An 8,943-nucleotide genomic window follows, 5' to 3' on the forward strand; every position below is an offset into this window, starting at 1 on the left:
AAAATGATCTCCTCTAATATCTCCATTTATAATTAGAACTAGTAATTTATCAAATAATTACAATAAAACCAGTCTATATTTTCCCTCCAAGGCTGTATTTTCTGGTTAATTTTCTTTGTTTTTAAGTGCAAAACTGACTCTCAAGTGGACTTTTCTCAGTGTTTCAACATCTGCTCTAGCTGAATCTGGAATCACATCTAAAATTCATTTGGTTTGAGGTTTATTAACTGTTCCATCTTTTACAAGACCGTGTACAATCCAGTTTTTTATTTGTTTCTAAAAACCTACTTCTAAAAAATACAAGACATGTGTAGTTTGTCTTAATGGGGCAATATCCAATAAACAATTGACCTTATCCAGGTTCCCATTCAACCTTAAGGCTGGAGCTGAAGTTGTACAGAGTGAGGTCAGGATGCCTCCAAAATCTTGCTCAAGAACTCAAAGTTCTTAATACTTCTATCATCACAATTATAACAAAAATAATAGTAATGCAAATATAAGTTTTGCCAACCACTATTATAATTATTTAAAAAGGAAGGCAATGCCATCCCACTCCAGTATTCTTGCCTGGAAAATCCCATGGATGGAGGAGCCTGGTGGGCTGTAGTCCATGGGGTCACTAAGAGTCGGACACGACTGAGTGACTTCACTTTCACTTTTCACTTTCGTGCATTGGAGAAGGAAATGGCAACCCACTCCAATGTTCTTGCCTGGAGAATCCCAGGGATGGGGGAGCCTGGTGGGCTGCCATCTATGGGGTCGCGCAGAGTAGGACACGACTGAAGCAACTTAGCAGCAGCAGCAGCAGCAACTCAGTAAAAACAATCTTATGATAAATAGTTTTAACTTCAAATTCCAATTATACAAATGATGATAGTGAAGCATAGACAAGTTAAATCAATTACTCAAGGTGCCAGAGCTAGTAAGCAGCATGGTCAGGATTTGATTTCTGTAGTAAGATTCCAACCAATGCTCTTAACCATTAAGATGTCACCAGCTGGGCTGAGTTGGTGATTTTAATCTTTCTCTTCCCTGTTGGCTCAGCTGATAAAGAATCCACCTGCAATGTGCAAGATCTGGGCTAGATCCCTGGGTTGGAAAAATCCCTTGGAGGAAGGAACAGCAAGCCACTCCTGTATTCTTGCCTGGAGTATCACCATGGACATAAGAGCCTGGCGTGTTACAGTCAATAGGGTTGCAAAGAGTCAGACATGACTGAGTGACTAAGCACAGCACAACCAATGAAGAAAGTAAAAGTGTTAGTGGTTCAGCTGTTTCTGGCTCTTTGTGACCCCAGGGACTGTAGGCCACCAGGTTCCTCTGTCCATGGAATTCTCCAGGCAAGAATACTAGAGTGGGTTGCCATTCCCTTCTCCAGGGGCTGTTCCCTACCCAGGAATGGAATTTGGATCTCCAGGTTTGCAGGCAGATTTTTTGCCATCTGAGCTACCAGGGAAGCCCTCTTTAACAAATACTTTTTCCTAAATATGATATGGATTTTCCCTTAAACATTGTAACTTCTTTATTATGTTTTCCACCTCATTCCAAAAGTTAGTTGAGTTTTGAAATTAAATAGATAACAAGCAACAGTTGTATTCTATCTTGGTCATTTGTAGCCAATTATTTAGAAAGAGATTTAATTTATATTTTCGTTGATTTGAATTTCATACATCATTGTATGATCCTGAAGAATAAAGACTATGAGTTACACCATTTTAAACTCTCTCAAGCAGCAAGGCCAGTGTTTTGTGTATAGTAAGTGTTAAGAAAATAATGTGACTGAAGTAACAGTTATTAATTTTATTGAAATTCAAAAATTAAAAACAAAGATTAAAAGTAACTTTTGTAATGTTGGTCAAATGGCTTAAATTATATTTTTAGGAATGACTTTGTGAGCAATTTATTTGAATGAATTATATATGTCAAAGTAATTTGTACATAGTTAAAAATTTGCCACAAAGAAACATTTGTACTAATTGTTGATGTCACAGTAAAGCACTTACTACATGAATTCAATTAAATTTTGTAAAAAGTATTTTCTTTGTGCACAAAACGGAATCCATATTTACTATAAAAAAGTTTCATGAAATATAAAGGTATAAACAAATAATGGAGAAATTATCCATAAAACAACAATTTAAATTTAAATACCTTCAAAACATTGTAATACACATTTAAATTCATAATAAGCTTATTGTTACGAGGGGGAAATGGGAGAGGGATAAATTGAGGGATTTGGATTGACATATACACCCTACTAAATACAAAATAGATAGCTAATAAGGGCCTACTGTATAGGACAAGGAACTCTACTCAATGTGCACTTATGATCTGTATGGGAAAAAGTTTGAAAAAGAGTTGCTGTTATTGTTTAGTCACCAAGTCATGTACAACTGTTTGCAACCTCATAGACTGCAGCTTGCCAGGCTTCTCTGTCCTTCACAGTCTCCTGGAGCTTACACAAACTCATGTCCATTGAGTCAGCTTTGACATCCACCCATCTTATTCTCTGTCACCCCCTTCTCGTTGCCTCAATCCTTCTCAGCATCAACCTTGAATATTCGTTGGAAGGACTAATGCTGAAGATGAAGTTCCAATACTTTGGCCACTTAATGGGAAGAGACAACTTGTTGGAAAAGACCCTCATGCTGGGAAAGACTGAAGGAAAAAGAAAAGGGGGTGGCAGAGGATGAGATGATTAGATAACATCACCCACTCAATGGACAAGAATTTAAGCAAATTCTGGGAAATAGTGAAGGACAGGGAAATATGGCATGCTGCAATCCATGTGGTTGCAAAGAATCAGACATGACAGTGACTGAACAACTAAACTATGCTATCATAACAAGAGTAAAAAATATCAAAAGAAGGTAATGTAAATCTCAAACATGTACTCACTGCTATATTTAATATAGATAACCAACAAAGAATTACCATGCAGAACAGGGAAGTGTGTTCAATATTCTATAATAAACTGAATGGGAAAAAAATTTGAAAAAGTTTAGATACAAATATATGTATAACAAATCATTTTGCTGTACACTTGAAACACAACACTGTTAATCAACTATGCTGATGCTACTAAGTCACTTCAGTCATGTCCGACTCTGTGCAACGCCATAGACCACCTCCCACCAGGCTCCCACATCCCTGGGATTCTCCAGGCAAAAACACTGGAGTGGGTTGCCATTGCCTTCTCCAATGCATGAAAGTGAAAAGTGAAAGTGAAGTCGCTGAGTCGTGTCTGACTCTTAGCGACCTCATGGACTGCAGCCTACCAGGCTCCTCTGTCCATGGGAGTTCCCAGGCTAGAGTACTGGAGTGGGGTGCCATTGCCTTCTCCCATCAACCATACTCAAATATAAAACAAAATAAAAAAAGAAAACAAAAATTAAAAAGTGTATGACAGGTTCTACTAAAAATGTTTTTAATTCTGTTAAAATTCTATCAAAAATTCTAATAAAAAAGAGAATGTAACATCAAGAAACATTCTAGCCTGTAGAAGAATTTATGTGAATAAAAAGTGACATTAAAAGTCAGTATTTTATTTTCCGGTCACCATTTCTGAAATATATGGAAAGACAATTTTATTATCTATTTTTTATATTTTTCAACATCTAACTATATGTTTTCTTTTGCCTCTTGTCCAGGATTTAATTGCATTTTCTTTATACCTATTATATGATGATTGTGGTAATAACGTCATCGGTCTTCAACACAAATTAATAATTTCAGTTATTCTAACATCCATTCTATCCTTAATTTTGATACTTAAATTTTTGATCTGGTAAGGCTAAGAGAATTTTAGCCTTCAAAATGTTTAGCCTTAAAAAAAACAGGCGCGGCAGCTGTGAGGACACACAGGTGCCGCTGAGAGGAGCTACCCAACATCCGAGGTAAGGAGCAGTGGCTGCACTTTGCTGGAGCAGCCATGAAGAGATACCCCACATCCAAGATAAAAGAAACTCAAGTAAGATGGTAGGCACTGAGAGAGGGCATCAGAGGGCAGACACACTGAAACTACAATCACAGACAACAGGCCAAACTGATCACACAGACCACAGCCTTGTCTAACTCAATGAAACTAAGTTGTGTTGTGTGGGGCCACCCAAGACAGACGGGTCATGGTGAAGAGGTCTGACAGAATGTGGTCCACTGGAAAAGGGAATGGCAAACCACTTCAGTATTCTTGCCTTGAGAACCCCATGAACAGTATGAAAAGGTAAAAAGATAGGACACTGAAAGATTAACTCCCCAGGTCGGTAAGTGCCCAAATTGCTACTGGAGATCAGTGGAGAAATAACTCCAGAAAGAATGAAGGGATGGAGCCAAAGAAAAAACAACACCCAGTTGTGGATGGGGCTGGTGATGGAAGGAAAGTTCGATGCTGTAAAGAACAATATTGCATAGGAACCTGGAGTGTAAGTTCCATGAATCAGGGTAAACTGGAAGTGGCCAAACAGGAGATGACAAGGGTGAACGTCAACATTCTAGAATCAGAAAACTAAGATTGACTGGAATGGGTGAATTTAACTCAGATGACCATTATATCTTCTACTGTGGGCAGGAATCCCTTAGAAGAAATGGAGTTGCCATCATAATCAACAAAAGAGTCTGAAATGCAGTACTTGGATGCAATCTCAAAAATGACAGAATGATTTCTGTTCGTTTTCAAGGCAAACCATTCAATATCATGGTAATACAAGTCTACGCCCTGACCAGTAATGCTGAAGAAGCTGAAATTGAACAGTTCTATGAAGACATAAAGACCTTTTAGAACTAACACCCAAAAGCAATGTCCTTTTCATTATGTGTGAAGTCACTCAGTCGTGTCTGACTCTTTGCGACCCCGTGGACAGTAGCCCACCAGGCTCCTCTGTCCATGGGATTCTCCAGGCAAGAATATTGGAGTGGGTTGCCATTTCCTTCTCCAGCAGATCTTCCTGACCCAGGGATCGAACCCAGGTCTCCCACGTTGCAGGCAGACGCTTTAACCTCTAGGCCACCAGGGAAGCCCTTTTCACTATAAGGAACTGGAATGCAAAAGTAGGAAGTCAAGAAACACCTGGAGTAACAGGCAAATTTGGCCTTGGAGTACAGAAAGAAGCAGGACAATGGCTGATAGAGTTCTGCCAAGAGAACTCACAGGTCATAGCAAACCCCCTCTTCCAACAACACAAGAGAGGACTACACATGGACATCACCAGATGGTCAACACTGAAATCAGATTGATTATATTCTTTGCAGCCAAAGATGGAGAAGCTCTATACAGTCAGCAGAAACAAGACCGGGAGCTGATTGTGGCTCAGATCGTGAAATCCTTATTGCAAAATTCAGATTTAAATTGAAGAAAGTAGGGCAAACCATTAGACCATTCAGGGATGACCTAAATCAGATCCATTGACTATACGGTGGAAGTGAGAAATATATTTAAGGGACTAGGTCTGATAGACAGAGTTCCTGATGAACTATGGACAAAGGCTTATGACATTGCACAGGAGACAGGAATTAAGAACATACCCAAGAAAAAGAAATGCAAAAAAGCAAATTGGCTGTCTGAGGAGGCCTTACAAATAGGTGTGAAAAGAAGGGAAGTGAAAAGCAAAGGAGAAAAGGAAAGATATAAACATTTGAATGCAGACTTCCAAAGAATAGCAAGGAGAGATAAGAAAGCCTTCCTCAGTGATCAATGCAAAGAAATAGAGGAAAACAATAGAATGGGAAAGACTAGAGATCTCTTCAAGAAAATTAGAGATACCAAGGGAACATTTCATGTAAAGATGGGTGCAATAAAGGACAGAAATGGTAGGAACATAACAGAAGCAGAAAATATTAAGAAGAGGTGGCAAGAACAGACAGAACAGTACAAAAAAGATCTTCATGACCCAGATAATCACGATGGTGTGATCACTCACATAGAGCCAGACATCCTGGAATGTGAAGTCAAGTGGGCCTTAAGAAGCATCACTATGAACAAAGCTAGTGGAGGTGATGGAATTCCAGTTGAGCTGTTTCAAATCCTAAAAGATGATGCTGTGAAAGTGCTGCATTCAATATGCCAGCAAATTCGGAAAACTTACCAGTGGCTACAAGACTGGACAAGATCAGTTTTCATTCCAATTCCAAAGAAAGGCAATGCCAAAGAATGCTCAGACTCCCTCACAATTACACTTATCTCACAGGCTAGTAAAGAGATGCTTAAAATTCTCTAACCCAGGCTTCAGCAGTACGTGAACCATGAACTTCCAGATGTTCAAGCTGGTTTTAGAAAAGGCAGAGGAACCAGAGATCAAATTGCCAACATCTGCAGGATCATCGAAGAAGCAAGAGAGTTCCAGAAAACCATCAATTTCTGCTTTATTGACTATGCCAAAGCCTTTGACTGTGTGGATCACAAAAAAAATGTGGAAAACTCTGAAAGAGATGGGAATACCAGACCACCTGACCTGACTCTTGAGAAATCTGTATGCAGGTCAGGAAGCAACAGTTAGAACTGGACATGGAACAACAGACTGGGTTCAAATGGGAAAACGAGTACATCAAAGCTGTATATTGTCACCCTGCTTATTTAAATTATATGCACAGTATATGAGAAACACTGGAATGGAGGAAGCACAAGCTGGAATCAAGATTGCTGGGAGAAATATCAATAACCTCAGATATGCAGATAACACCACCCTCATGGCAGAAAGTGAAGAAGAACTAAAGAGCCTCTTGACGAAAGTGAAAGAAGACAGTGAAAAAGTTGGCTTAAGGTTCAACATTCAGAAAACTAAGATCATGGCATCCAGTCCCATCACTTCATGGGAAATACATGGGGAAACAGTGGCTGATTTTATTTTTCTGGGATCCAAAATCACTGCGGATGGTGATCGCAGCCATGAAATTAAAAGACGCTTACTACTTGGAAATAAAGATATGACCAAACTCAGTTCAGTTCAGCTGCTCAGTCGTGTCCGACTCTTTGCAACCCCATGAATTGTCGCTGCACGCCACGCCTCCATGTCCATCACCACCTCCAGGAGTTAACTCAAACTCATGCCCATTGAGTCGGTGATGCCATCCAGCCATCTCATCCTCTGTCGTCCCCTTCTCCTCCTGCCCCCAGTCCCTCCCAGCATCAGGGTCTTTTCCAATGAGTCAACTCTTTACATGAGGTGGCCAAAGAACTGGAGTTTCAGCTTTAGCATCATTCCTTCCAAAGAAATCCCAGAGCTGATCTCCTTCAGAATGGATTGATTGGATCTCCCTGCAGTCCAAGGGACTCTCAAGAGCCTTCTCCAACACCACAGTTCAAAAGTATCAATACTTTGATGCTCAGCTTTCTTCACAGTCCAAATCTCACATCCATACATGACTACTGGAAAAACCATAGCTTTGACTAGATGGACATTTGTTGGCAAAGTAATGTCTCTGCTTTTCTATATGCTATCTAGGTTGGTCATAGCTTTCCTTCCAAGGAGTAAGCGTCTTTTAATTTCATGGCTACAATCACCATCTGCAGTCATTTTGGAACCCAGAAAAATAAAGTATGACAATGTTTCCTCTGTTTTCCCATCTATTTGCCAGGAAATGATAGGACCAGAAGCCATGATCTTAGTTTTCTGAATGTTGAGCTTTAAGACAACTTTTTCACTCTCCTCTTTCACTTTCGTCAAGAGGCTCTTTAGTTCCTCTTCACTTTCTGCCATAAGGGTGGTGTCATCTGGATATCTGACATTATTGATATTTCTCCCAGCAACCTAGACAGCATATTACAAAGCAGAGACATTACTTTGTCAACAAAGGTCCATCTAGTCAGAGCTATGGTTTTTCCTGTGGTCATGTATGGATGTGAGAGTTGGACTATGAAGAAGGCTGAGCACCAAAGAATTGATGCTTTTGAACTGTGGTGTTGGAGAAGACTCTTGAGAGTCCGTTGGACTGCAAGGAGATCCAACCAGTTCATTCTGAAGGAGATCAGCTCTGGGATTTCTTTGGAAGGAATGATGCTAAAACTGAAACTCCAGTACTTTGGCCACCTCATGCAAAGAGCTGAGTCATTGGAAAAGGCCCTGATGATGGGAAAGATTGAAGGCAGGAGGAGAAGGGGCAGACAGAGGATAACATGGTTGGATGGCATCACCGACTCAATGGACATGGGTTTGGGTGGACTCCGGGAGTTGGTGATGGACACGGAGGCCTGGTGTGCTGTGATTCATGGGGTTGCAAAGAGTTGGACACGACTGTGCGACTGAACTGAACTGAACTGAGGAGAATTTTAGTAAAGTCAGAAGTACATTTTCATGTATCTCAGTGTCATACTGTTCAACCAGAAATGATTTATAGCATTCAAGTCTTTGTTGTGAATTTGCTTGCAACAATGCAAATGCCTGAGTTCTGTGCCGATTGGTTTTCGTTTAGCTTGTTTATTATTTACTTATAAAAAGTTTATTGGGCTTGTATGATACATGGTCATACACATTAAGAAAAATATAAAATATGAAATAAAATTTTCTTCATTTTGTCAATTTTGTATGAAAGCAAAAATTTATTATTTTTCATTACTGTAAGATCCAGAAGGCTAGCATTGTCATAGCTATAGGACCAGTTCCTTTCTGAGGTTATAAGGGAGAATATTTTCCTGTTCCTCGTTTCTAAAAGCTGGCTACATTCTTTAACTTGCAACCTTTTCCTCTATCATTGATGTTGACCATGACCTTTCTTCCACTGTCACATCTCTGACCACAGCCTAGAAAAGTTGACATCTTCTAAGAACTCTAATTATTTTGGGCCAGGATAATCTTCCTATCTAAAAATCCATTATCTTAATCACATCTGTAAAGTCCCTTCCTATAAATTAATATATTCATAGAATCTGGGATTTAGAGTATAGACCTCTTTGGGCTGCCTATTTTCCCCCAAATAGTATTATCTACTCACAATAGTTTCTCTTCATAATTC

Source organism: Capricornis sumatraensis, chromosome 1 (assembly GCF_032405125.1).
Source record: "Capricornis sumatraensis isolate serow.1 chromosome 1, serow.2, whole genome shotgun sequence".
Classification (NCBI taxonomy): domain Eukaryota; kingdom Metazoa; phylum Chordata; class Mammalia; order Artiodactyla; family Bovidae; genus Capricornis; species Capricornis sumatraensis.